This window comes from Corvus cornix, chromosome Z, assembly GCF_000738735.6.
Source record: "Corvus cornix cornix isolate S_Up_H32 chromosome Z, ASM73873v5, whole genome shotgun sequence".
In the NCBI taxonomy this organism is placed as follows: domain Eukaryota; kingdom Metazoa; phylum Chordata; class Aves; order Passeriformes; family Corvidae; genus Corvus; species Corvus cornix.
In genome coordinates, this window is record NC_046357.1 from 26091868 (window position 1) to 26119584 (window position 27717).

The following is a 27717-nucleotide window of genomic DNA, read 5'->3' on the forward strand; positions in this document are numbered from 1 at the left end:
GCATAACAAGAAGAAACCCCACTTGTTTTGTTTGATACTTTTCTCACAATCAATGGGGAGAGAAGAAATGGACTCTGATCAGCTTCCTAAAGACACATCACCACCCTAGAGAGCAGCTGGTCCTTTACCAAAGCAGAAATGCATGCATCCATGAATGTAGGTATGCTTGTATATCCTTTAGACATCTGCATTTTCATGAGGATTGATGTATTATTTTCAATGAATATTCTGATTTTATTAATTTTATTTGTTTCCTCTCTGCAAGGTTTACTGCTGGAAAATTCTGCTGTATCTTGTTAGGCTGCAGATAAATTTTTAATTTGACAACAGCTGCATAGTCTTAAAAGGATAAATTTACATATTGAAACAAACTAGAAGAGATAGAAGGAACATATTCTGTGGCTTTCACATTGCTGATAATGGCTGTTGTACATCTTCATATCCATATTTATTGCCTCTTGTGACACATTAGCCATAATTATTACACATTACCAGCCCAGTCCTGTATTAATCAAACTTATTCTTTTACTTTTAGGTAAGGCAGATTTGTAATTTTGATTATGATATGCTCCATTAGAAAGGAAAGAGCTTCTGGCAAGACAGTACACTAGATTCATTAAAAAGGAAAAAAAAAAAGTGAATACAAAAATGCAACTTGGAGTGTTCTGGGATGTCCCTTAAGCATGAAAAGAAGCAGCAGGAATAATGCTCACTTTTTTCAATACAGACCCACAGAGGTAGAGAGGGAAGATTAGGGGATAAGAAAAAGCGAAACAAGATTAAAAAGAAGAACTAACAATCTGAAGCCTGAATACAGTTAATTGGGAATGTTTAAAAATGGCAGAGAGATGGAACACCTCTCCTGTAAAAGAAAGGCTGAGAGAGTTGAACTTGTTTAGACAGGAGAAGACTCCATGAAGATTTAGCTATGGCCTTTCAGTACTTGTAAGAAAGATAATACATACCTTTTAGCATGACCTCTTGTGACAGGATAAAGGGTAATGGTTCTAAATGAACTATTGTACGATTCTTTAAGAGATACCAGAAAGCTGAAATTGGCTGAAAACAGTTCTCACATGTACCTGCATCTTCTCAGACTGCCCTTGTAGAGGACAGGGTTTATTTAATCAAGCAGAATTGTCCTGTGATCTAAGTCCTTTGGCCTAACAGGTGAGGGGATACCTGAGTGTGTATTCCCCTTTCCTTTCTGCAGGACTGTTCTGGGCACACAGATATAAAGTCACGAATTCTCTGTCCTCATTGTTCACTCTTGTTTCCATTTATGCAGCAAGTCTCTAACTTCAAAGATTTTCATGGCTATTTCATATGGATTGCCAACATGTCTCTTGCACTTCCTTTAAGGTTATTTTTTCCTTAACCTTTGCAGTAATATGCCATGGGGCCAATTCAATATAAACAAAGCACTCTGGATCTTTTTCAGAAGAGTGGACAAGGGTCAGGAGAAAAATATTAGTGCTAGTGAAAGCACTAATTTCCAGAGATGTTAGAACATTTTTTTATCATAACAGAAAAGCTACCTGGTACTTCTTGCAGCTTATAAAACAAATAAATTAAAAGAAGCTCACAGAAATTCCTCATTAAGCCAATACTGAATTTAGCATTTAAGAGTGGTTCATCCAGGGCACCTCTCTTCTCTGTCTGGCTGCATGCCTTGCCATTTTTTTCCATTTTCTTCTTTGATTACATTTAGCTTGGGCAAAACACATCTTACCTGCTTTTTTCATGCAATATCATTGGAAGACATTGGTTTGTGAAGTAATTTTGGCCATTAATAGTGAGATTAGTTTATCATAAAGATTGTAAAATATTCTTTTTCTCTCTACAAATATATTATAAGGTGAGAAGTGCCTTCATGTCTACTCCACAAAGAATAAATCAGCTCTAGCACAGAGTCATAAAGAAGCAAATTAAAAAGTTACTTTAATTAAAACGTTTTAATGTGTAGGAATACTGAATAAGCTTAACTTACTGATAAATTAAGCACAATTAATTATGAAGTGAAAATTCACTTTTGTCACCAACTGCCTTCAATATCACCATCTTGCCATCTCAAGAGCTAATTTATTCATCAGTGCTGAAAATAAAACCTTTTCTGACAGTTACAAAAAAAAAGTTCAACATTGTGTACAGTTTTGATATTATAGATTCATTTTCTTTTTATCCTTTCTACATTATGTTTTATTTTGCTGTAGGATTGGTTGCTAGAAGCATAAATTTTGATCAATAATGTAACACAGCTAAGCATTTTCTTTAAAAAGAATTAACTATCTAGTAAGGTACAACAAAGCAAATTTCAGCAAGAATATTTCATAAGGAAAATTACAAGGAGGACCATAATTACCAATTTTGCGCAGAGTCTTTCAGGATTTCTTCTAGATAGGGAGAAGTTTGTTGGGAAAGTTGTTATAGCATGTATTTATGAACTGATAAGCCTGGTCTCTAGAAGAACATTAAGTCATCTTAAAACTCAGTTCATTGACCATGTGGCAAAAATCTGAGGTCTCAAATGTAAAAATGCTTTGCATTATAAAGGTCTCTCAGGACTTTTTTCTGACAAATGATTTCTTTTAGCGTGAGTGAGGCACTGTCCCACAATTAAATAAAATCTATAAGGGCTGGCATATTTTAAAATTTTTATTTGCTATTACTCTTTGAAAGTCATTAAAGCATAAGGAAAGTATGGAGGTGTGTTTCCAGTACCAGTAATTGTAAAGAAAAAAATTAAACAATTATAAGCCAGGACTCACAGAAGAAGTACACTTATGCATGTGTAAAGTCCAAACACAAGACTGTGGACCCTAACTAACTGCTGCATAGGTCAGGATATGCTTTCTTTACCAGCATTGGATAGTTAGCTTTCAAAGTGATTCTTATACCATTCCGTTCTTATATTATTTCAAAGTCCACTTTGTAATATAAATATCAGAAAAGATAGCAAAAATGTTTTGCAGTTTCACATACTAGAATGTTTTCTGGTTTTTTTAAAAGTAAAGAGCACTTTTAAAAATGGGATACTATGTTCCCTTAATGAGCCTTTCTTTTCTTCTTTCATCACAGGAAAATGCTCATCAGAACTTAATTAAAGGGTTATAAATTCTTCTCCAAAGCAGATGAAGACTGGATGTAGTTCAAGATGAAACATATGGATGATCTAAGGTTTAAAACCAACCCTGAAAAATACATAAAAATTCTTAAAAGTAAAACAAGAGTTTCCTTGAATCCTACCTGATTTCACAGAGCTTTAATTAGGGCTTTATTAGGGGAGAGAGTTCAACAAGAAGGGTTCAGAGAATTTACTAACCTCTTGTGCCTACAGATGGAACTGAAATGAATGGTGAAATTGTGTAAGAATGTATGAAATAAGGTAAGGGAGGTTTTAAAATAAATATCATGACCTCTCTATTTCTGAGCTGTTAGTGCTTGAGATTACCTCCTCCACTGTTCTGTGGTCTGATGAAAGTCCAGCAGAACTAGTTTATTGTCCTGTCTCATGAAAACTACAAAATCTCCCTCCAGAAATCACAGAATATTCTGAGTTGGAAGGGACCCAGAAGGATCATCAAATCCAACTCAAAAAAGGGGCATCAGCTGAACAAAGAGGTCAAGAAGTAACTTGGGTAATATTTACTAATAAAGTAGCTGCATGATATCCCAAAACTAAAGAAAATATTATGAAGGTAAGAGAATCATACATTTGTTATGACATCAGGGAAGGGACTGCTGACATTCCTTGTTTTGGTAAGTTACAGCTTCAGCACAAATTGGACAGTGGTCATGGTTCTGGATGTATTTTTAAGGAGAGAGGAATGGAAAAATGCTGCTAAATAAGCACAAATTTTCATGTGCTTGCTTCCAAGATGTTCCAATTTATAATGTTTATGATAAGACATAATACACAGAAAAATGTCTGTGACTTTGCAGACATAACCACATACTGAAAATACACTACACGTTGTTTAACTTCAGTTTTCTCTCTCCCTTTCTCACCATCTTTGTAATATTTTGATCAGTCTAGTCTTCATTCTCTTTCCAGCTGTATTGTTTTATTTCCTCTTGCTACAGCTTCTGACCTACTTTCTGAGATGCTCATCTCTCCGTGTCATTTATGACCCTTCCACCCACCCACACCTACTGTTTGCAGAGCATGTAAAAAACATCCTTTCATACCTCTACTAAATTAGCAGATCAAAGAGCAGCCTTTCCCCAATGATTTTATAACACTTTCACTGCCACAGATGTCTCACAGACAGCAAGAGAAAACCAATATGAAGAAACAAACCCGAAATAATAAAGATGAGAAATTCAGGGATTCCTCAGCTCTATTCTTAATGCACCTGAAAACACAAGAAGTGCCCTAGAAATTTTCATTTGAAAAAAGAACAGAGAACTGCTAACCTAAAGTGGTTTAGATTATTTGATCGAATTGATTCTGATAACCTACACTAACTGAGAAACTGGACATGTCCAGAAGTACCTTGTGGAAGTTAATATGAAGAAGCATAATAGCCTAACAGAAGCATCTTGTAGCTGCTCTATTGAAATGACACGGTGACGTGAACATGACATGCATCTTTTTTCCAGAGTTAGATCAAACACCACTCAGTTTACCAATACGGGAATAGAAGAAGATCTTGAACATGAAGGTAGGTGTTTGATTCTAACCCTGTGAAACTGATTTTGAAGAAATACATTTATATAGCTAGTGAAGTTATAGTCAAGTAGACTCACCCACTGTTCTCAGCTAAGGGAAGCAGACACGATAGCTCTTGTAACATTTACTCTTCTTGAGGCATATTTATACTTCATCTCAACTGATGGCAGGGTACAATTCTGGATTTCTCAAAAGAATCACAGTATCATTTGGTCCTGGGAAAATTCTCTGTGCTAAATGGAATCTTTTCCCAGCCAGAACAACACAAGAGAGCCAAGGTATAAATAACAAATTGTCTCAGGACAGTACTCCTTTCCTGTATAAAAGCTATTTATGAAACTGTTCCCATACCTGTGGAAAGACACCTAACTTCACTACTTCTATTTTCTCAGATTAGGAGTGTGGAATTAACAAGTAAGACTTCATCTTGATGACACTGCTTGCTACAGTAATGACATATGACTTTTTTTATATGTCAAAGACCATAGTTATATTAAGATGAAATCTTCTACTTTCTCTTAGGAGTGTTCAATATTACAGTATGTTTAAAATATTGCTCACAAAACTGATAGTAATTTTTTTACACCAAAAAAAGAGAAAAAAACAAAAAAGAAAAAAGTATGCTATACTTAATTATAGTGTTTACTGATGCAGTTCCCCAAATCATCTTTTCTTTCTCATTCATGTTAATATGCTTAAAATTACATGGACAGCAAAAAAACTTAGGACTATAAATCACTGTTAAAGCTGCAAATGAATTCCTTATTAAATGAAGGTGTTTTAGAAATGCCAGAAGAAGATCAAGGTAGGGAAAAGGCTAACTGTTATTAATATAGTCAGGAACTGAATAGTGACAGGAATTAGTTGGCATTTTGAAGTAGCTAAAAATAAGGGCTTAAAGAGTCAACAGTAATACTTTTTACCTGTCCCATGATTTATTGGCAGCACTGCTTTTAAGATGAGTACTTTTTCAGTAATGAATCACTTTTGGGGTGTGACATAACTTTTTAGTCAAATTACTCTCTGTTTCCTTTAAACATTAATTGTCCAGATTTATCTCTGATGCAATTCCTTTGACTTCTAACAAACTGTGCCAGGGATGAATTGTTGCCTTGATCATTGTACCTATGAAATTATGACAGCACTCTACTCTTCTGCTCTTAAAAAATGAAGAAATTACATCCATAAAGCCTTTCTTGGTTTTCTTTAGGTAAAATGACAAACAAGTACAGCTGTAAACTAAAATAACCACACTAGTAACTTTTAAAGTTATGCATCTGTTACTATAAGCTGCTTTTGGAAAAGATGGCAGCAAGAACTAGACTACAACAAAAATAAGGGGGAATCTCAAAAGTTTGTAGCCAAGTTTTTATCTCAACTTCATATTTCCCAAAGGAAAGTGTATTAACATGTTTTCAATATATATATAGAAAATTTGGTTACAGTTTACAGTAGCTGACCAATTGCTCCCATTTTAACAGCAAGAGTGTGTAAAATCTTTGTACCTAAGAGCATGTGGTCTTCTCAAAGCTGAACTACTTTTCCTCACAGTTTAAGTCCCTTGATAATTTCCCCAAGCTGAACATGCTGACATTTCATGTCAGTTAAATTTCACAACTAATTCCTTGAAGTGGTTAGTGAACTTATGAAAAAAGATGCTGATAAGACTTTCCCCCTCCTTCTTGGGAATAACATTAACCACAGAATCACAAATCTACACATCTTCAGAATGATTTTGAAAGGAAGCACACTTTGGAGGTCGTCTAGTCCCACCCAGTTCTTAAAACAGGACTACTTAGATCATGATGCTCAGGATCATGCCCAGTTTATATTTATACACCTCTGAGGATGGATATCTCATAATTGCTTTAAGATATCTGCATCAGTATCTAATCCTCCTCATGGATAAAAAACAGCAAGTAGCCAACTGACAAACAAAACAACCAAATAACCAACGAACCAAAAATCTTCTTATACCTAATGGGAATCAAAGCAAGCTACTATTTTCAAAATAATTCTGAAAGGTACATTCCTGACATACTCTAAAGTGAGGCATACAGGTAAGTTTACACAAAATTATCTGTTCTGCATAACAGAATTACAAGTTTTTTCTCCTCCAAAGATATCTTCTAGATGTATTTTCATTTTCTGGAGGGCAAGAATTTTCAAGAAGAACTGAACACCTTCCAATTTAAACACATTTTAAACACATTGACGAAACAAGGTATTTTTGTGCAACCTGAAACATGAGTAAGAGGTGGTGATGTTAAAGCAAGAAAGTGGCAAGTGTCCTGGGGCAAGTTTAACCTCTGGAAAGCACTCCTGTTCTTCAATACCACCTCATACCATGTGCAAGGTATAAGGAGGGGGCTGAATCCCTTTCCAGTTTGGCTGGGGTGTGCAGTTTGTGCAGCCAGGTGGTGCTGGGTTCCATGTGGTGAACAATATCGTGTGAATCATTCGCCTACCTTACATACTCTTGATGCCATGAAGATTTTTTGCCTTTTATACCCCTGTTATACCTTTTTTACAACTTCTGTATTCTTAATGCTTTTTGCCTACATTCTTGGACTTGTTTGTCAAGCTGAGAGACTAAACATTTTAGAAGCTTCGTAGTTAGGGATCAGTGTGCCCCAGACCCCAAGGTCCTCTCCAGAACACATTCTGTAAACCAAGATAGAACCATCCAGGGGAAGGTTCCTTAGAGAAGGGGGCTCACTTGAGCATCTCATTGGGGAATCTTTGATAGATATGCTAATTAGTAAAACCTATAATGTTATACCTGATCCTTTGGGAGGGGGCATTTTGGCGGGGTGCATTTCAATGCATATGACCTAAGGATCCTTAAAATAAATATCAAGGTAAAATCCCTTTTCCCCTTCTAACTGTGTATGACTCTTGATTTTAAGACCAGGAAAAGGCATCACTCTCCTGTAAGTATTGTTGTTCTTACTGTTCATTTTCTTATTCATAAACCAATATGAGACTTGAAGGATTGAGATAACAACAGATCTTCCCAGAGTGGGTTGGAAACAAATTTGATACACACATTTTTTTTATTGCATACAGAGGCACTGGTCACAATGTTGCTTTGTCTGTTCATGTGGTTGGGGTGCTTGACACTGTATTATTCTCCCATATATGCACTATGTGCTCCCCCTGATTCTCTTTTTCAGAGCAGCAAGATGCATAAGGATTGCTTTATTGCTGTACTGTGTAGAATCAACATGGTAACATCAAGGTCAGTGAGAGTCATTTGGAATGTGTACTCAGTGCTATGCTCCTGCCCTTACCTCACGTATTACCTCTGAGAATTCAATAATTATAGTACACAATCTGTGGAGAGAACAGCAGAGGATAATTTTCCTCACCTTTCACCCCTTTTTTCTTCTTCAGGCTTATTACAAGAACTTTTGAGAATTCTGAATTTCCTTTGGATGTTAAGGAAATCATATTTTTATTACTATGTCTGCCATGTCTCCTCAAGGCAGTCTACACCATGTTTGGAGTTAAGAGAGAGATTTTTCAGAAGATAAAGGGACCTGCCCAGGAAATTCATTTTTTTAGGAGTAAAATGACAAGATGGACATTGTCAGGTTCTGATAGATTTATTCAACAAAATAGCAGTTACATCCTCATCAACCAGCAAAAACAAATACAAGCTTTCTTAGACACTGTTTTTGAAGGATCTGTATTCCAGAGTAGAGCCAGATTGTAAAGCCTCTCTATCAAGTGACCCAAAAGAAGAATGATTTGAAGTGGGGTCCTGAGTAACAACAAGATTTTGAAGAAATTAAACAGGAGGTTGTTCATGCAGTAGCCCTTGGGACAGCCAGGAAAGAACAAGATGTGAAAAATGCATTTTACACTGCAGCTGGAGAGAGTGGTCCTTTCCAAAGCCCCTGCAAAAATTACCCAGGTAGACTTGAAGACAACCCCTGGGATTCTGAGGTTGGGGATACAAAGGATTCAAGGCCTGGTAGATCCTGATGATACTGCTACATCCGACATACCAGTAGCTTATGAAGTGTTTGAGCTGCTTCAGGAGTGACTGGCACCAAATCTCCTCCTGGCACCCCAACTGCCAGTGCTGGGCTGGATGTTCAAAGGGATATTCCCTGCAACACAACATGCCACTGATGTTACTTGGAGTAGATGGATCGCACATATCCCACAATGAGCTTGAATAGAAAACCCCAGTTGCCCTGGGATCCTGGAATTCATCACAAACTGTCCTGAAGACAAATATTTCAGACTATCATCATCAGAGGAAGGGAAGGTGATGTGTACTGAGAGAGGCCCTGCCATATAATCAGCTACCAGAAAATGAAAAGCAACACTCTCTTTTCTGATGGTTCCTGTCATATCGTAGTGATACATCTAAAATGAAAAGCTGCTGTATGGACTCCTATACGTCAAGTCACAGAAGCTACTGAGGAGCAAGGCAGATAAAGTCAGGTAACAGAGCTTAAAGCCATCCAGCAGGCTTTGATATCACTGAATGAGAGAAATGGCCAGCAGTCTACCTCTGCACTGACTTGTGGATGGTGGCAAATACTCTGTGTGGGTGGCTGGAATGATGGAAAAAGACCAACTGGCAGCACAGAGGGAAACCTACCTGGGCTGATGAATTGTGGTAAGACCTTGCTGCGTGGATAGAGAAACTGACTGTGAAAGCACGTCATGTAGATTCACATGTACTCAAAAGCTGGGCTAGTGAAGAACTTCCCAACAAAAGACACGTGGATTGGACTCCCAAGGTTAAAGTGTCTCAGGTGGATCTGGATTGGCAACATAATGGGGAATTGTTTGCGGCTCAGTGGGCCCATTACACCTCAGGTCATCAGGGACGGGATGCAATACACAGATGGGCTTGTGATCGAAGGTGGGCTTAACCATGGTCACTATATCCCAGGCTATCCATGACTGTGAAAGGTGCTGCTGTCAAGCAGGCCAAGCAGGTAAAGCCTCTGTGGTATGGGGGCTGATGGTTGAAATATAAATGTAAAGAGTCCTAGCAGATGGATTACAGCACACTGCTGCAAACCCAACAAGGCAAGCACTGACAGTGGTGGAAACAACCACCTCTGGATGGCTGGAGACACACCCTGTGCCTCACACCACTGCCCAGAACATCATCCTGGGCACTGAAGAGCAAGTCCAGCAGTGACATGGCTCCCCTGAAAGAATTGAGTCAGACACTGGGACTCATTTTAAAAATATCCTCATAGACACCTGGCCCAGAGAGCACAGAATTGAGTGGGTGTATCATGTTCCCTATTGTATGCCAGCCTCTGGAAAAACTGAAGAGTGCAATGGACTGTTAAAAACAGCAATGGGTGATGGAACCTTCAAATATTGGGATCTACATTTAGTGTAGGCCATCTGGTTAGTTACACTAGAGGCTCTACCAACTGAGCGGGCCCTGTCCAATCAAAACCTTCACATACCATAGAAGAACATAAAGTCCCCAGGATACATATTAGGAATGGCTTAGGGAAGACAGCTTGGATTCGAGCTGCCTCAAATTAGAGCTGCTTTTGCTCAAGGACCTGGGTGCACTGGTTAGGTAATGCAGAAGGATAGTGAAACACCATGTGTACCTCAAGGCAATTTGACTTTTGGGAAAGAAGAGTCTGTGATATTGAATTTTATATATAATATTAGTTGCTGAATGACACTGGCACTGTATGGCATAACAACTATGGACAATGAGTATGGAGTGCTCCAGAGACACCAGTCATGTGCTCCTTATGCAGCTTGCAACAGCCCCATACCACACCAGTCCTCCTGCTCTGAAAGAGAGTTAGGATGGATAGAACCCACAGCCATGGACTAAATTAACTTAAAAGACATTTTGGAGGGAGAGCCATTGACTATGGGAGTCATACCTGTGCTTATGCGTATGTACATATATATATTTTTATATATATGTATGTATAGAATTGGAAGATGTAGGACGTGGGCATGATGTCCATGGTGTAGAATAAGGGGTGGAAATGCTCTGGTTCTGGCCAGGACAGGGTTAATTTTTGCTGCATCCAGGAGGGGCACGGTCAGGACTGTGGGGTTATTGGATACCATCTCACACCATGAGCAGCAGAGATGGAGGGATTTGCCAGAGCGTGCCATTGAGTGTCACTGGGTTCCGGGTGGTGAGCAATGGCATGGGAACCGTTTGCCTGTCTTGTGCACTCTGGTATTAGTAGTAGTATTGTCATTTTGCTCTTCATTTTCTTATTTCATTGCTCTTTCTAGCTAATTGTTCTTATTTCAATACTGCATCTTTACCTCTTAGTGCCTTCCCTTCTTGTCTCCATCCTGCCATAGCCGGGAGGGAAGGAAGAGTGAGCAAGCAGGGTGTGGTCTGGGTTGTTTCAGTGGGAACACTGAAATTGGGGAAAAACATTCCTAAACCGAGACAGAGGGGTTTCTCACTTTGTCATTACTATATGATATGCTTTCAAAGTCAGTGCAGTGGTGAAGCACTGATTAATTGTCGGTACTGACAAACTCAGAAATTATTGTAATTCCTTTAAATAAAGGATATAGATCACCCACTTATCATCATCAGATAGATAAATAGATAGAGAGATACATACATACATACATGAGTACACATATACGTGAAATTAGACGTCATATAAGACCAGTCTTGACAGAAGTCTGCAATTCCTTATTATTCCTTATTAGGTAATTTTTGCTGATAAACGTAATGCATTTCTAAATCCATTCTTAGGCTATAAGGCCTTATATTGTGTCAGATATGTGATGTCACAGTTTTTTTTAGTATTTTCAGGTTATAAACTTGAACATGTCATTCTCTTAAGTGCTGCAATTTTTTCTGAATTTTTAAATCTTTCCACTTCCCAGCACTTCCCAGCACACCATTAGGCAAATGTGTGTGTGTGTAAAGACAATAAAAGGGTTTGTTCCACTCACATTGGGGACTTAGACACTATTATCACTAAATGTTTCAAATTACTTGTCCTCCAGAAAGAGAAAGCACTGCTTTAATTGCACTGACTTTCTTCTAGGGAAGAAAAAAATTCACGGAGAGGTTTTTCATAAAAGGAAAACTCACCTGAAGCAAAATTTTGTATGAATAAGGCTGGAATGAGTAATTGTTTTTAAATTACAATTTGAACCTCTAGAAAAGTTGCCTTTGTTGTGCTTTTTTTTTAATCAGTCGTCCTGTTTTTTGGCCAGAATGCAGTTAGTTTTTTCCCCAGTAGCCATGAGGGAGAAGAGCCTGTAGCTGTGTGGGCTTGTCTAGGTTGTTCTAAACCACCTCAGATCACCCTTGGTGGCAGGAGTAAGGGATTCTTGCTTCTGAGAAGAAGGTGGGCATGGCTTGCAGTCAGGGAAAAAAGCATGGAAGCATGGAGGGTCTGTCTGCCTTTGTTTCTCATTGCCCTGGGCTTTGTGAGCATTTTTCCATGTAAATCACCCTCTTCTGTACACTTTTGTTTTTCATATTTTCGCAGTTGCTGTTCATTTTTCTTACCTCATTGCTGTTTCCAGTAAATTGGTTTTATCTTAACCCATAATCTTTGCCTTTTGTCTCCCATGGGAGGGAGGTGTGGGAGAGGAGTGACTAGCAATTTGGAGCACCATTCCTAAACCATGACATTAATAAAATAAATTATCCAGAAAAATAACATTTCAAACCCGGACTCTTCAGTTCACTGAAACATAGATTTAGAAGAAACATAAAGATTTTAGCTATAGGCTAGCTGTGTTGAAATTGGTTAGAATAGGAAGGAATTCGGGCCAGCTAATTAAAGTAGTTAAGAGAGCTGGACCTGAAATGGGGTTTAAGATGTTAGTAACTGATTACTAAATAACTGATGATCTGTCATTTGTATGTTTGCTTAGCTGTGATTAGAACGAGGAATAGAAACATTGATAAATTGGTCTAAGGAAAAAGGACGATTACCAATTTCCTCCCTTGGTGGGAACCCGTTCAAAAGTCACAAAAGAGGAAACTTAGAGGTCACTAAAGTAATTAGGACTGTTAAAATTCAGAGAGGCGAAAAGGTCAAAATGAGGAAGATGAGTTACTTCATCTTTTTAAGACCACTGACCCAATTCAAGACCACCGAATCAATTCAGGACACACACTACGCATGCTTAATAACATTTAACCTCATTTCCATACGAAGCGAAGAATGGGAGGTGTTAATGTTATGAATATGCATTTGTATTTTGGATATTCATAATTTTTGTAAATAAAAAGCTTTGTGTTTGCTTGGATGAGGGCCCTGAGTCTTAGGGGGCTATCCCACACAGAGCCTGGCACCAAATAAAACATGCACTTTCTGACTCTAAACTGTTAGAGAGTTTTTGTCGTTCTCAGTTCGATATCAATATTAGATCAATATTCATATTTTGGTAAATCATCATACTTTTCCTCAAATTGCAAAATACAGTCCTGACAAGGCTGGGAAAAATATGGAGTATTGTATACACACTGAAAGGATGACAATTTTATGTTCTAATTACTCTAACTGGAACCGAAAGTACTAGGACCCATGACAAAGTGGCATCTCAAAGAGTTAATGAGATCCTGAGCACTTGTCTTTTAACACATAAGGAAAAGTTTAAGACATTTACACAGAAATATTACATCAAGAATAAAACCAACAGTAACCAAGATCTTGGTACAAACACAAATGAGAACACCAATGGAAAAGCCATCACCAGTACAACAACAACAAAAAGATAAACTTACCAGGTTGACGCTGCTCATTTTTCACAGTTGTGGTGAAAGTCTTCTACTACTTCCCTCCTTCAGACTGTCTATCTTCATATCAACCTGATAAGAAAATCGATAATAAAAAACTCAACTCCCAACAAATAAAATAATATATTAAAAAAAAAAATTTAGAAAAACCCTGAAATCCTTGACTAGATCAGTGTGATAGATCATTTTCTTCCTTTCACTGTTTTTATATTTCAGCACTGAATACACAGCACATCTTTGACATTAAACACTCATAAAAAAGAAAAACACCTCAGTGTAAACAGTTAAAGTTGCATAATATGTTTCCACAGTTTCTGTCTATTTTTGAAATTTAGTAAATAATAAGGTAATCTTTAGAAATGTAATTTATGAAGCTGTACCTGGCAGGAGATAAAACTTGTAGCACACTGACATGGATTCTAAGACTAGAAGTAGTCTTTTATATCAGTTTTTTCAAAGTCTACTTGCTGTTATTGCAGGTTTCTATTACCTAGGGAAGAGCTTATAAAGCATTATAGCACTCAGTCATGGATTCAAAAAAATTAAATCATAGCTTTTTTGGGGGATGGAGGAGGGCAAGGGTAGGGCAGAAGTAAAAGGAAACAAACAACACTGGGGAGCTGAAATCTACAGCATGGAGGTTCTCCACTAAAAATCCTCCTCCTTCTGGTTATATAACAGTTGTAGTATCATTATTAAAGTTAAAAGTAATAAACTGATAATCCAAATACTTCATTAGGAAATTAAAATAATCTTCCATATTTCTTCCCAGCACTGGGTTTGACCTGAAAGTAATGACTTATTTTCAAGATATTTCTTTAAAAATATAGGGTGGCATTTTGTATTCAGGACTTTAAACAACTTCTACCATTTTGGTTTTGAAAAGCACTAGGCTGTACAAAACTGAAAGATGTCAACAAAAACTAATACCAAACTGACAAGCCATTTAAGAAGATCTTAATTTGCAGTTACTTTTATCGTGAAATAATCAGCCATTGGCTTATTACATTGATTGGACAGTCTTAGATTAGTTAAGATTATTTTAATTTGAGATGCCAGAGAAGTCAGGGAGGAAACTTTCTTTGCTTTGCAAATGTCTTTTTGCATAAATGAAGGAAAACTGTACAAACTGAGATCTAGACATGAAATAAAGCAAACAAACATGGGATAGGTAATGCTAAATTTTCTTCAGGTGCATTCTTAGGTGTGCTCTTCTAAATCACGGATTTGTAGAAAAAAGAGAGAGGTTTGACTTACGTATCACAAAACTCACAGGTATGCTTCCACAGTTTATTTCTACAACTAACACTAAATCGATCTCTCAACTTTCTGTTTTTAAGATCTGAGTCAAGACAACTGTTTGTATTAGAGTAGTGTCTGCTTCTTAAATTCTGTTGTCTTGCAGCTTTTTCAGCCACAGGATTGTGATTCATCTTGAGAACTACACCCAAGATATCAGGCTTTTTGAATTTTTCTATGAAGAATCATAAAGTCACAGAATAACTGTCAGGAAAGGACCTCTGGAGGTCTCTTGATCAACATCCCAATTCATATGCTGCATCAGGATTGAATTCAGAACAAAGACTGGTTAAGCAAAGTATTGAAAAACACATTTCCGTGATGCATTTAATCTAAAAAGTAAATAAAGAGCTATAATTTTAGGAATTCCATGTAGTTTTTACAAATTTATAAGGGCTACTTAACATCATTTAGTTGTTTTTGTTTACTATTTAAAAATTATTTTATATAATTTTCTTTTACCTTGCTGCTATCCCTAATTTGACTACATGAAATGTTTTTTCTAACCATCCTTTTTTAGATATTCCTGCTTCTATATGTGGATCAATGATTCCACTAAAATTTGCCCCAGTCCAAATTTATGTGACAGAAAAGCTTTTCCTTCAAACTACTTTTAAAGTTAGCAAAAATAGCTACTTCATCCTCATTATAATGAATGACATATTTTCTAAGAGTAGCTATTTTTTAATAACTTAGAAGGGATGAAGGCTACCAGAATGATTTCTGTGTTGTTTCATGACTAGTTCTGGAGTATGCTTTTTTACCGCTGTAAATCAGGAACTCTAGAAAATTTCCTCACTATTCAATTAACTACTTTACTTTCAGAATGCACTGTTTAAATAATTTTCTGCTAATGTATTATGAGGAATTATGTTGTGTGATGTGCACTGCTAAGTGGTACTCTAATATTGACCTGTATTATATACAGGAGTTGAGGAAGCCTATAAGGATACCCACTTGACTTGTGAGGCATTTTGTAGAATTTTTGACCAAAAAACTAAGAAGCATAAGCTAAATTCAGATGTTAATGAAGATGAACAGGCAGTCAAGGTAACCTTAAGAGGCAAACGTAGAGAATAGAAATGAGCACAAATTCTTACTTTTAAGGACTTGGAATTGAGGCAGAAAAGACCTTTGATATTTCTTAAAATATTTATGCCATTCAAAAGATTCAACAACTGAACTTCTGGACTATGCATGAAGGGTGACTTATGATAAAAGATTTAAACTTGATATGCTGAACATAAATGTCTACTTAGCTTCCTGCACTTTTTTCTTACTGAGAAAATGAAATGTGCAGTGAAGCCACATGAATGAGGCAGTAGAATTATAGGAGAAACAATGGAAAAAAAAATAAAAAGCAGAAACACTGATTGCCAATATTCAGAGCAATCGTGTGAGAGTTCTATGCTTTGAGTAAAGTCTACTATCCTTTTGTATAAGGATGTTTCTTCAAATACATTTTACTCAACAATTATACTTTATTTCACATATCTTATACAGTTTCATAGAATCATAGGGCAATTTGGTTGGGAAGGGATGTTTAAAGGTCATCTAGTCCAAATTGCCAATTGGCATTTGAGATATTTTCTCCAAATTTGTTTCTTCTAAAGAAGAGCTTCAGCATAGAAAGCTCTCGCAGCTTTTTCACTACAATCACCTACACAAAGATACAACTTACCTAGCATGATTCTTTCCTGGCGGACTAACCAGAAGGAATTTCCTTCAGTCCTCACGTCAGAGCAATGATATTACATGGTCTACATAAATATTAATGTCTTGAGACTAACAGAACTAATGGAAATATTGTTTCAGATCCATGTTTTTATCATATTAGACGTCTAATTTTCAGTATACCTGTGTCTGAGGCCAATTAATACACATTTGGTCTTGGATACACTTACTACAAGTCTTGCAGATAGAAAGAGATCCAAATGTTTTCCTAATATGTGACTGGAATTTACCAGACTGAAAGAAGAGCTACAGTATGATCAGGAAGTAATGAAATAAAAGCAAAAAAACTCTCAAAGTTTCAGAGCCCAGAAAAGCAGCAGCTTCAAGAGATGGCAGCAGTATAGACAGCAAGTACTTAGAAGAAACTGTAATCAAGCTATCCACAAATAATAGTACAGTTCAGATTTCATCCATGACATAAATGAGAGTTTTTAGTATCTTAGGTGAATGAGAGTATATACTGGCGCTACAATAACTTCTTTCTTTTCTTTTTTTTAATCTATTTTTCTTTTTCTTTTTCTTTTTCTTTTTCTTTTTCTTTTTCTTTTTCTTTTTCTTTTTCTTTTTCTTTTTCTTTTTCTTTTTCTTTTTCTTTTCTCTCTCTCTATTTCGTCTCTCTTTCTCTCTTGTCTTTTTGGAGAAAAAAAAAGTAAAACAGCAGCAGATATCCTCAATAGCAAATCACATTCAGATTTTTCCATAAAGATGTAAAGACATGACTATTTAAGTAATAAGATAACTGCTTATGAATGAGGACCAAACATAGACATCTTACTATTTTGACTAAGCCTATGGCTTTTAGAAGTTTATTAATCATACAGGTGACATTCAGCTCTGATCTTTAAAATACCAGCACTAGAATCCAAGAGCATTTACCAAGAGGTTGCTCATTTTATACAAGAATCCTCACTTTCCCTTAGCAGTGCTGGAAACAGACTATTGCTGAGCTTAACATCTGGTCTGAGTAAATAAAGAAATTCTCAGGGCGAAGAAATCACATTTTCCTAAGTTGTTTAAGTGTCTTCCCAGCTGAGAAATCAGAAATATCTTACCAAAGAGCAATGTGAAAAAATGACTGAGGACACTATAAGCATCTGAATTAGGAGCCATTATTTGAATTTTTGAGGGGTATATTTGTTGTGCTGTGATTTTTTTTTTTACCTATCACAACTAGGAATATTGAAAGGCAATCTGTCTCTTACCCACTAAACAGGACCTATTCATTTCAAAGGGACTACTTATACCCAAACATACTTTCTAAGTGTAATCAATGTAATCAAAGAATGTTGAGGCTTGATTTTAATTGTGTGCCACAGAGAAAATGAGATGGCACCTGCAGAAACAGCAGCTTTCACCAGTAAATCTACTATTAAGCTATTAACCAGTTAACAGACCAGCATATATCTACAGTCTGACATCCCCAGATTTACCAACAGATTAAAATAAATCTCGTAATTGATTTGTCAAATGACTGCATTAAATAGAGTGCTCTTCCACCTAACAGAAAAGATGCCACTCATTACATTAAAATTAATTGGCACACTTTCTAAAAGGATGCTATGCACATACATATATTTCAGCTGCAAGGCATCTGAAAGATCCTGTCTCTACCCACAACCAATATGCAGCCTTAATTTATAACCTGAACAAGATGCCATAAAGAGCCTAAGAGCAGTGGGCTTGAAAACTGAATATTTTATTAAATTGATCACAGGTAGGAACCCACTACTTTTTTAATAGAAAAATCAGATTAGTTGCATGATTTGTTTGAGCACAAATAAAGTATTAAATCTATCAGTAGAAAATATTGAAAACAAGATTTCCTATAAGCACTAGGTTTTAATCATTGCCAAGAAAATGTTTCTCAGTTCAGAAATACAGTGACTCTATAACTGGGATTTCTTATTCTAAAAAGTCAGTTGCTGTTTTACATGACCATGATCTTATTAGAAATAAGAAAGTTTTAATAAATTTGTTTATAGAATTAATGCATGAGTTACTGGGATTTCTGGTTCTGGAGAGGGGAAAACAAGAGCAGTAAAGTAATTCTGAAAAAATAGATAATTTATTGATAGTGTTTGAAAGGGACACATGCTAGTGGATCCTTAAAAAGTAGACATACTTAATAAAAATATTTTTCTGTGGATTGTTTTCCATTGAAATCTTTATTACTCTAACAGATTACATTCTTACACCATAAGGATTTATTTGCAAGTCAATAGATTACCCATTTATAAAGTGCTTTTTTGTGCTATACAAGCATTTTGGAAACAGTTTTGGATAAAAATAAATGAGTTTCAATATAAAAAAAGAAATTAAGAACCTGTAAAAATTCAGGGGGCACTCAACACGATATTGTTGTGGCAGATACAGATACAGACAGATACAGCATGAATCAGTGCAATGGAATTATTGTTTTAAGGAAAAGACCTAAGAAAATTTGTTTTATTATGGAGCTTACTCTGAAATAAAGTGATATAGACTTCAACTATAAACTTTTTCTGCTTCTGGCACTGGGCTAGAGAGACAGAGGGAAGAAAAAAATTACACCAAGGATTATTCTAACTGATGCAAAGCTATAAGCAACCATGTTAAACCTGCCCTTTCTAGCTTGTTCAGTGTTAGATAAAAAAATGTGCTTTCATTTTACTTGTGTTCTATCTTTGTATGATTTCACAAAATGTTAAATCAAGTTTTATCGTCAGTTCTTTTAAAATTTCAAACCCTCTTCTTCCTACTCATTATTATCTCCCAGCTACACTCCTCATTTACTAAAATGCATTATTTTTATCCCAAGAGATATAATTTTTACGTAGAAATACACTAAGGAAAAGAGCAAATGCTGTAAAATTCTCTGACATGGTGAAGTGTGGAGTGCTCACTGGAGGCAGTCATGAGTAGTGACTGTTCTGTCCCTCGGGAAATGGTAGATGGGACAGACGCAGAGACTTCTACTCATTCGCAGCTCATACTGCCAAATAGTTCACTGCACAAAAACGCTTCCCTCACATCTACAGTTTGCATTTTTCATGTTTGCTTCTCTGATATTTCCCACAATGACAACTCTGAAAGATACCAGAGCATTTCTGAAAAAGCCCTCCCTCAGGGATTTCTTAGACTTCAACCAGTTTAAGCTGTGCCACAATGTTTTTCTGAGCAGACCTCTTAGTTTATATTAGTTCCTACAGTCAGGCTAGTGGTTGTGCCTACATTTCACGTACAGAGAAATACAAAAAGTTGCATTAAACTAGAAGAGTTAATGTTATTTCAGATTGAGTTTTCATCTTATATTTCTAATTATTTTAAATATAGTAATACCATATACTACAGTATTGAGAATACTACATTGAGAATATTAGAGAATACTATATTGAGAATACTACCTTGATTTTTTACATCATACATTCTCCAGCAACTAAAAATTGTCTTTCAAGCACAGATTACTTTAGCCTCCTCCACTAGTACTCTGAATGGTGCTCAAATCCACCTCAATGTCCAATGAAATACTTGTATTTATATGTTCCTTTCTTGACTCTAACACATTTTACTCTCCTATGATGTTAGTCAAGCTCAAAATCCAGCCTTCATCTACTTGGAGTGCTCAGGATTTTATGTTCTTTTATCCTTCTGAATCTCCTTTATCTTCTTAACATGCCAGATTTTGTCTTTAGGACTCTGTCAATGATAGTAGCTGAACATAATGTTTTTTCTTCCTTCCACCCACCCTTTACACCCCTATCTTCTTTCCAACTCTTCGTCTAATGTTAGCTTTCTCTCATGTTATCATGTCAGCAACAGCATATCTGGAAGGAAAACCAGAATTTTAACCTCGAGAAAAATATGACAGTATTTATGCTGTAATAATTTGCTGCTGGCAAATTATTAGTAGGGAAGGTAAAATTTCAAGATTTTTGGCTCTCCACTATTAAAATATCAATAGAAGTGTAACTGCTTAGTAGAAAGGGATCTTAATAATTTTTGAGATTATTATTTCCTATTAATGACATTAGATTAAATGCAAGCATTAGAAAGGGAGAATTTCACCACCAAATACACAACAGTACTTGTACTCCCCCAAATAAAAGTTCATTCTTCTGGCAATTTCAACCCCTCATGTCTTTGTAGGGTATGTTTTGCTAGTTTCTAACCTATTGACAACTTGCTGATGGCACATCAACACCGTTATCCAATAATCAATAAAACCTCCTGCCAATTCTTTGAATAAAGGAAATAACTTACGGGAGCTTCCAGGTTCATCTGGGCTAGTGCTTCGGATCAACTTGACCTCTGTGACTTAGGAGCACTCAGCCACTAAACGCAGTTGCATCACTGTGACACTGCGTGCACAACTGCGTGAGGATATAAATTTTGCATATGTAGTGATAGTGTGGGTTAATGCATAGAATAAATCATTAGTACTAAGCATATACTACACTGCCAATGCATGAATTTATGAACAACTTTGAAATTTAACTAATCAGATTGAGCAATATAGATTCATGGCATTACACAACGGTTAGCATTGGAAGGGACCCTAAAGACCATCTAGTTCTAATCCCACTGCCATGGGCAGAGATACCTTCCACTAGAGCAGGAAACTCAAAGCCCCAGCCACCCTGCCTTGAACACTTCTAGGGACTGGGCATCCACAGCTTCTCCAGATAATCTGTTCCAGTGCCTCACCACCCTCAGAGGGAGGAATTTCTTCCTTAGAAGAGATTGATGGATACACAGCTTAGCTGACATTTTTTCGGCATCAGACACTCCCATCAAAGCAGTCTTGGATATAGATACCCATATATATCCCATGCACACAAATGCACTATCAGTTGCAACACAGACCCTGTGCAAGGCCAAATTTCAGACAGCACAGACATATCACATGTAGAAGTAAGTACAATATGCATAGTCTAGGAGATCTGATCATTCTCACCATCACATAGAGAATAAATCTTTGATTATTACATACAAGCCTGCTCCCAGGATGCCTGTGTAAACATACAGGTTTTCTTTCTTTTTCTCAATACATAGATATTTTTTATAAAGAGTAAACATAATCAGACTCCTCATTGTTCTTACATTTTAGTGTGCTGGGAATCTGTGTTTCCAAGTTATATATTCTTTATTTTTAAGTTAATCATCTTAAGAAAAAAGTCAGTAATTTCAACACTGTTTAAAGCAGTCTTATCACTAGAATTTTAAAGGTAATTTAATAATATCAACAAAAATTTACATCTTTGATATTTTTCTTACCAAAAGTAAATTTTTGTCCAGGCATCTTAACCAGTAGCCTAATATTTATTCTTTCGTCTTTTGAAAACAGGGAACCCTTGTTTTCAATTATGCAATAATCTTACTAGTAAATATCAACATACCATTTTAGAGCTCTAGCTATTTGTTTTGCAACTTTACAGGTGTTGCTTCAAATTGCTATGTACTACATACTCATTCAGTCAAGCTATATTTTACATCTTATATAATACAAGTTTCCATCTCTATTTCTGTGCTGGTCCAATTAGCTCCAGCCACTTTGTCTCCTGAGGAGAACTCAGACCACCAGCCGTGGTGGTCAGCAACCCAAGTTTAGTACATGACTTTGTCATAGTGAGAAGCCATAATTCCTTTGTTCTGCTATTTGCATGTTTTCCCCTGATTGGTTAATGTTTCCCCCCCTTCCGGTTTTATGTATGGTATTATGTATATTCATTTCCCTTGATTAATATGTATCAGTTCTAGAAAATTCTTTGTCCCTTGATGCCCCATTGGATCCTTCCCTAAGTGCCACCTATGTAATGTTCCCATTGGTTCCCTTGCTCTCTACCCCGCCTACTTGTCCCTATCCCATTGTAATCCATTTCCCCGCCTACTCAATACTCAGTATAAAATCCCTGGACACTATTAAGAATTTGGCTCTCTGTCCCTGTCCTTTGCTGGAATGAGCTTGCGTGGAACACATATGGAGAGTCCCCTTTCTTCTTTGCCTTCGCCTGTGTGCCTGCTTAACAGGGACTGGAAGATACAGCCCCATTTGGGTGAGGAGCTCAACCACTTTTTATTGTGTGATGGGCACTGAGTGCTGCCTTCCAGAGCGGTTTCAGCGTTTACCTCCAGGCTTCTTCGTGTTGGCACGTGAGGAGTAAACCCCCTTCTGCCAGCTTCCTTTCAGCTGCTAAAACCCGTCACAGTTCCATTCTGTTCTTTATCTGCCTAAATTTCTTTAATAAAAAGAGCTAGACGGATTTCTGCATATTACATTTTTATGTTTATTTTTAGCATATTATAAATATAATTGGTCATATGTAATTAATTGTATTTTTATTTGCAATATTTTCCAAATGTTTTTAGACACTGCTGATAGTAATTAAGAAATAATAAATTCTCAAGAAAATTTACACAAGAATGGAACCAAGAATCATGAAGGACCTAGAAAATACCATTTACAGATGAGATGTGTGCTAAGTAAATCAGTTTGTTCAACACGAGATGACTGAGGTAGTACATCACTTGACATGAAGAGGCTAATGATTAACTGTTTTCAAGTTCTACTGCAAGCCAGACAGGAAATGTTGATACAACTTGCAAAAACAAACTCTTAGGGCAGTTAAATAACTTTGAGGATTTCTGTCTTGAATAAATTTAGCAACTTGGACATGAATCTGTCAGGAATGACCTGGCTATAATGAAGTCTACCTCGAGATCTTGGACACTTGCATCTACCCATTGAATGTTTCTTAGAAATAAAATTCTGCCTGAGACACAATCCATGAGACTAAGTTTATTATTATGTCATACCTGAGCATGCATAAAGCTTGATTTCTACAGACACAGAGTTTTGAAATTCTGTTGTAGCAACAAAAACTTTGAATTTATTCTCAAAAAACGTAGCTGTAATGTATACTAGGTAGATCTGGAAAAATTCAACAGTGACCTTGCAAGTAAAATATACAAATATTGGAAAGAAAAATCTGGCAAAAAAAAAAGTATGTTGACCCCACATTTGTTTAACTCAGAAAGCTTATATACTGCAACATTTTTTTGTATAATTGAATTAGCAACTCATTCCCTTTTTCAGTATGTAACCTTAAAGGCACTTGAGACTTCCTCTGTCCAGGTCCTGGATAACTAACTCACTTGAATTTCTGAGACTCTGATTCACGCTCTGACTTCAACAGACTAAAATCCTCATGCTTTATCCAAGTTAAATCACTTTGCTCCTGGTAAGGTTGAGAAATACCAAAGATTTACTCATCATCCTCTTCGGAAGGTTCTCACACAGGGATGTTATAACACAGGGGGTGTGCCCACAGGAGGTAACTACCAGAAAATCCCCCAGCTCAGGGTCTGAATTCAAGCTTTGCTGGGCTGCCTAGAGTCTCTCCTTTGTAAATAAACAGTGCAGGCTTTGGGTTTTTTAACTTAGATAGAAGACCTACTGATATATTACTTGTGCTCTGAGGAGAGGAAAAACAAAGCAAATAGAGGAAAGTTACTTCATTTATAGATTCAAATGCCTCTCACTTTTCTTTTTTTGGATCTGTTCATAGGATTTTCATCAAGATGAAGTTCGCTCCAAAATCTTGACTCCTTTTCAGATTACATTCTGAAAAGCCTAGTGATAACCTAAAGGTGACCAGTAACACATTTTAGAATCCAGCACTGAAGGGCAGTTCAGATAAGTGCTTAGAGTATACAACAAACTACAGAAACTACAGCGAGAGTTTAGTTTGTAGATAACTTCAAAGTAGTCCACAAAGATTAATTCTATCACCTCCTGCAGTTACAATGTTACAACATGTAAGTTTTCTCCAAATATCTCACTGCATGCACATAGCTGCTAACCAGCCTAAAACTAAATATCAGTTGTTTTTTCTTTCATTAACTTATTGTCTTTTTTTTTCCTTGCCACAAGACTGCTGCCATGAAATCAATTTTCATTCACCAGAATACTTGAATTTCAACAAAGTAGTACAGAAATCTAGTTTCCTCAGTGTGGGATAAACACTGTAATTTGTAGTCCAAAAACCCATGTTTTGAAACTTTAGCAACTAACAAGGGAAAAAAATGTGGCTGTTCCACAGTTCTAAATTATTGATAAGTAGTCTAACAGCATGACAATCTGAAATCCAGGGGTATCTGCTTTTTTGAAATCAGGATTCTAGGTTGTTTTTAAAGTGGTCAAAATATAATTTAAAAGTAAAAATTAATTAAACAATTCCCACACTACAAAATTTTATTATTCTATACAATGCAACACATCAATAAAAACAGCATTAAAAAGCCTTTAATGCATAACAATAGCTTTTTAGTATCATAGAAATGTACTTTCAAGCCAGTAGAATAAGTGAAGCTCTTCATTAGACAGTATAAGAAAACAAGGCATGAAAAGAAGATAAAAAAGCCTTCTTAATAGCTCCTGTGTGGATAACGTAGGGCAAAGACAATCAATATCCATGCTTCATTTATTTTATGGTTTTGAACATTTAAAGACAAAATGTTAGTATTTTCTGTCCTGTCGGGCTTCACAGACTTGCAGCAGTAGTGACAAAACAGATTTGCATATTGAGATGTGATTTATATGAATTTGTATTCCAGTGACATGTGGTTATTGTTCCCCAATATGAAAGGTAACACCTACTCCATTAGTCTGGATTTGCTGAAAAACTCACTGGCCTACTAATTTGGTTAATCATCAAAATGACCCAAACAACCAATCCAAAGGATCATAAACACAGTATAAAATCACGTAAAACATATGCCAATAATTTAAATATCACATTAAATACCTTAATAAATAAGAATAACCTTTACAATCTGTGCATTTACTCCTGACTGAAATATGAGACTAAAATATATATGCTTTCCAATGTCTTTTCTTGATATTTGAACAATTATTTTTGATGTGTTTAAATATAATTTTGTGTGACAGTCATACTACCATGTTTCAAATCCTTACTATCTCAATCAGATGCAATTCTTAGAAAGAAATATGCTGTATTAGAAACAGAACAGGGAAAGCACATTAGTGAAAAATAAGTTAAGAAAAGGATGTGCTGGAAAAATAGAGCATTTCATCATGTTCTTTTAAAAACACAGAGTGGAGCAATTTTATCCTATGCAAAATACACAGCACGGTCAAGATAGAAACTGGTAAGTCCTTCCATGCAACAGTTTCAGCTAATAATAATAGCCTAAATGAAACATTAAGCCTTTTTTTAATAATAAAGAGAAATAAGAAACTGCTTGGACTTCCACAAAGTTCTTCCTGCAGTTTTCCTGTATATTTAAAAGTCTGGGAAACAGGAAACAAGTCACATCCTATAAACCTCTACATTAATATTTTTTAACTGACTGGCTTCACTCCTTCAACCTGCTTGGCAGTGCCCCTATTTTATCACTCCCCAAGGAAAGCAGTTGCTGCATATACACACTCCAGTAATCATGCATACAGATAAGATTTGACCTCTTGTTTACAATAGGTTTCTCTAATGTTTAAAAGTCAGACCACGCTACTGATACATTTGCTAACCTATACAATACTATATACTAGTGATTTTTTTAAGCTTCTGAAGGAAATTAGTTTCCCATATAATTAAAACTAAATTGTGTTTCACTTGTGCTCTATCTTTTTTATGAGCAGAGATAAATCAACTAAGGAAAGCTGCAACTTCACAGCAAGGCAAATTATGTTTACAGAATACAGAGTTTGTACAGCAATACGAGTACAGCACAGACAGAAGTGACTAAGAGGCTCTAACTGATAAACACCTCCAAGCATGTGCACAGGGCAACACTGACCACCACAACTAGTGCAGGCAGTTCTAGGACTTAAAATTCTGCTGAGCAGACTTTATAGCTGAATTTATTGTCATTTATCTCCCAGAGAAGAGGTGCAAATCTTGAAGAAAATAACTACTTTTTCAAACGTACTTTCTGAAGCTACTTTCTACCCAAAGTAAATGTATTAACTTCTAGAATTCTCCCTCATTTATTTTTATACAGAAGGTGAATTGGGCTCTTCCCCTTTGGCACACTAGACACAAAAACCTCAAGTACTTTTTGGATATGCTCTCACTGAATCCAGTCTCACCAAAAGGTGGTGGTAATGAATGAAAAGGATAAGTCATTGATGGAGCTGTTGCCACAGATATTTTAATTTAAAGCTTAGGGATGCACAAAATTTTGAGAGGAAGAAAAATAACACTTCAATGCTAATCTATTAAAAACTTTGTAATTATAATAAACTGAAATATTTTATCTGCCACCAATGGAATGCCTCATTGTATTTGACATCAACAGGGTGCTGTCTCTCACAGGATTAAAAAGAAAAGAACTATTTCTTAAATACAGTATCTTAGTATTGCAGCTTTTTCTACAGCAATACAGAAGTTTAGTTTATCTTTCTCTTGAGATTTCTTGACTTTTGGGGCCTCAACACAGAGAAATGAGTGTTGTAAAATATATTTTTCTGTGTCTTATAAATTGCTGGGGAATTTTTATGCTTAGGTTGAAAGAAAGTACATAAGCCAAGACTGAGAGTGCAGGCTGAAACAGAATTTGGGACTCAAATCCAATGACGACTGTAATCTAAAGCTGAAATGAAAGGATAGTGTCTTACAAACTACCAGATGCATAAATTATCTGATACATTTTCCATTAAAAATCTGCTATATACAAAATCCACCTCCTTCCCAGCCTTCTACATATTGCTGCTTGTGCATTCCTAAATTGTGAATCTGAAAAAAATGCCATGGGAAACAATATCCTTCTTATGACAAGACATGACTGTTATGAAAAGAGAGAAGAGGAAAAGAGTGAGAAAGAATCTATCAGCAGTGCCACATACTTGTATGATGGTGCTGCAACCAAAAGATGTAATTCATTTCCCTGGAAATCCCCTCTGTAATGCCAGATAATTTTTAGTAGCATAACTGCCCTGCAGAGTACCATGGGATAAAAGTAGCATAAACAAAACTAAAAAAAATTACCATTACCTTTAAATCTAGTATGTTTTTATGTGTGAGCAAAGAATTCAGAGTTACCACACTGTTGTGGTTTTTAAGAATGGTATTCCCCAATTTAGTGTTCCTACTAAACAGCACAACTCTGGCTCATTCTGCCTCCCCCCACCCCCTGCCTCTGCAGCAGGATGGGGATGAGAATTAGAGGCACAACAGGTAAAGATCAAGGGTTGAGATAAGAACAATTTACCGGAAAAACCAACAAGGTAAGGAAGGAACAGTGTCAATATTAATAACGGTGTGCAAGA

At 36.3% G+C, this 27717-nt stretch overlaps 1 protein-coding gene across 4 annotated transcripts in view; it reads right to left on the reverse strand.

The window, feature by feature from the left end:
* LINGO2 (leucine rich repeat and Ig domain containing 2) overlaps nt 1–27717 on the reverse strand; it is a 499803-nt gene that overhangs the window by 226601 nt on the left and 245485 nt on the right. For 3 of the 4 annotated variants that reach the window (XR_005603919.1, XM_039567518.1, XM_039567519.1), the window contains one exon: nt 13407–13490. The gene's annotated coding sequence lies outside the window, so the exon portion shown is untranslated. Of the gene's footprint in view, nt 1–8300; nt 8791–13406; nt 13491–27717 lie in introns of those variants that run through there. The other variant, XR_005603920.1, reaches the window with a different exon arrangement.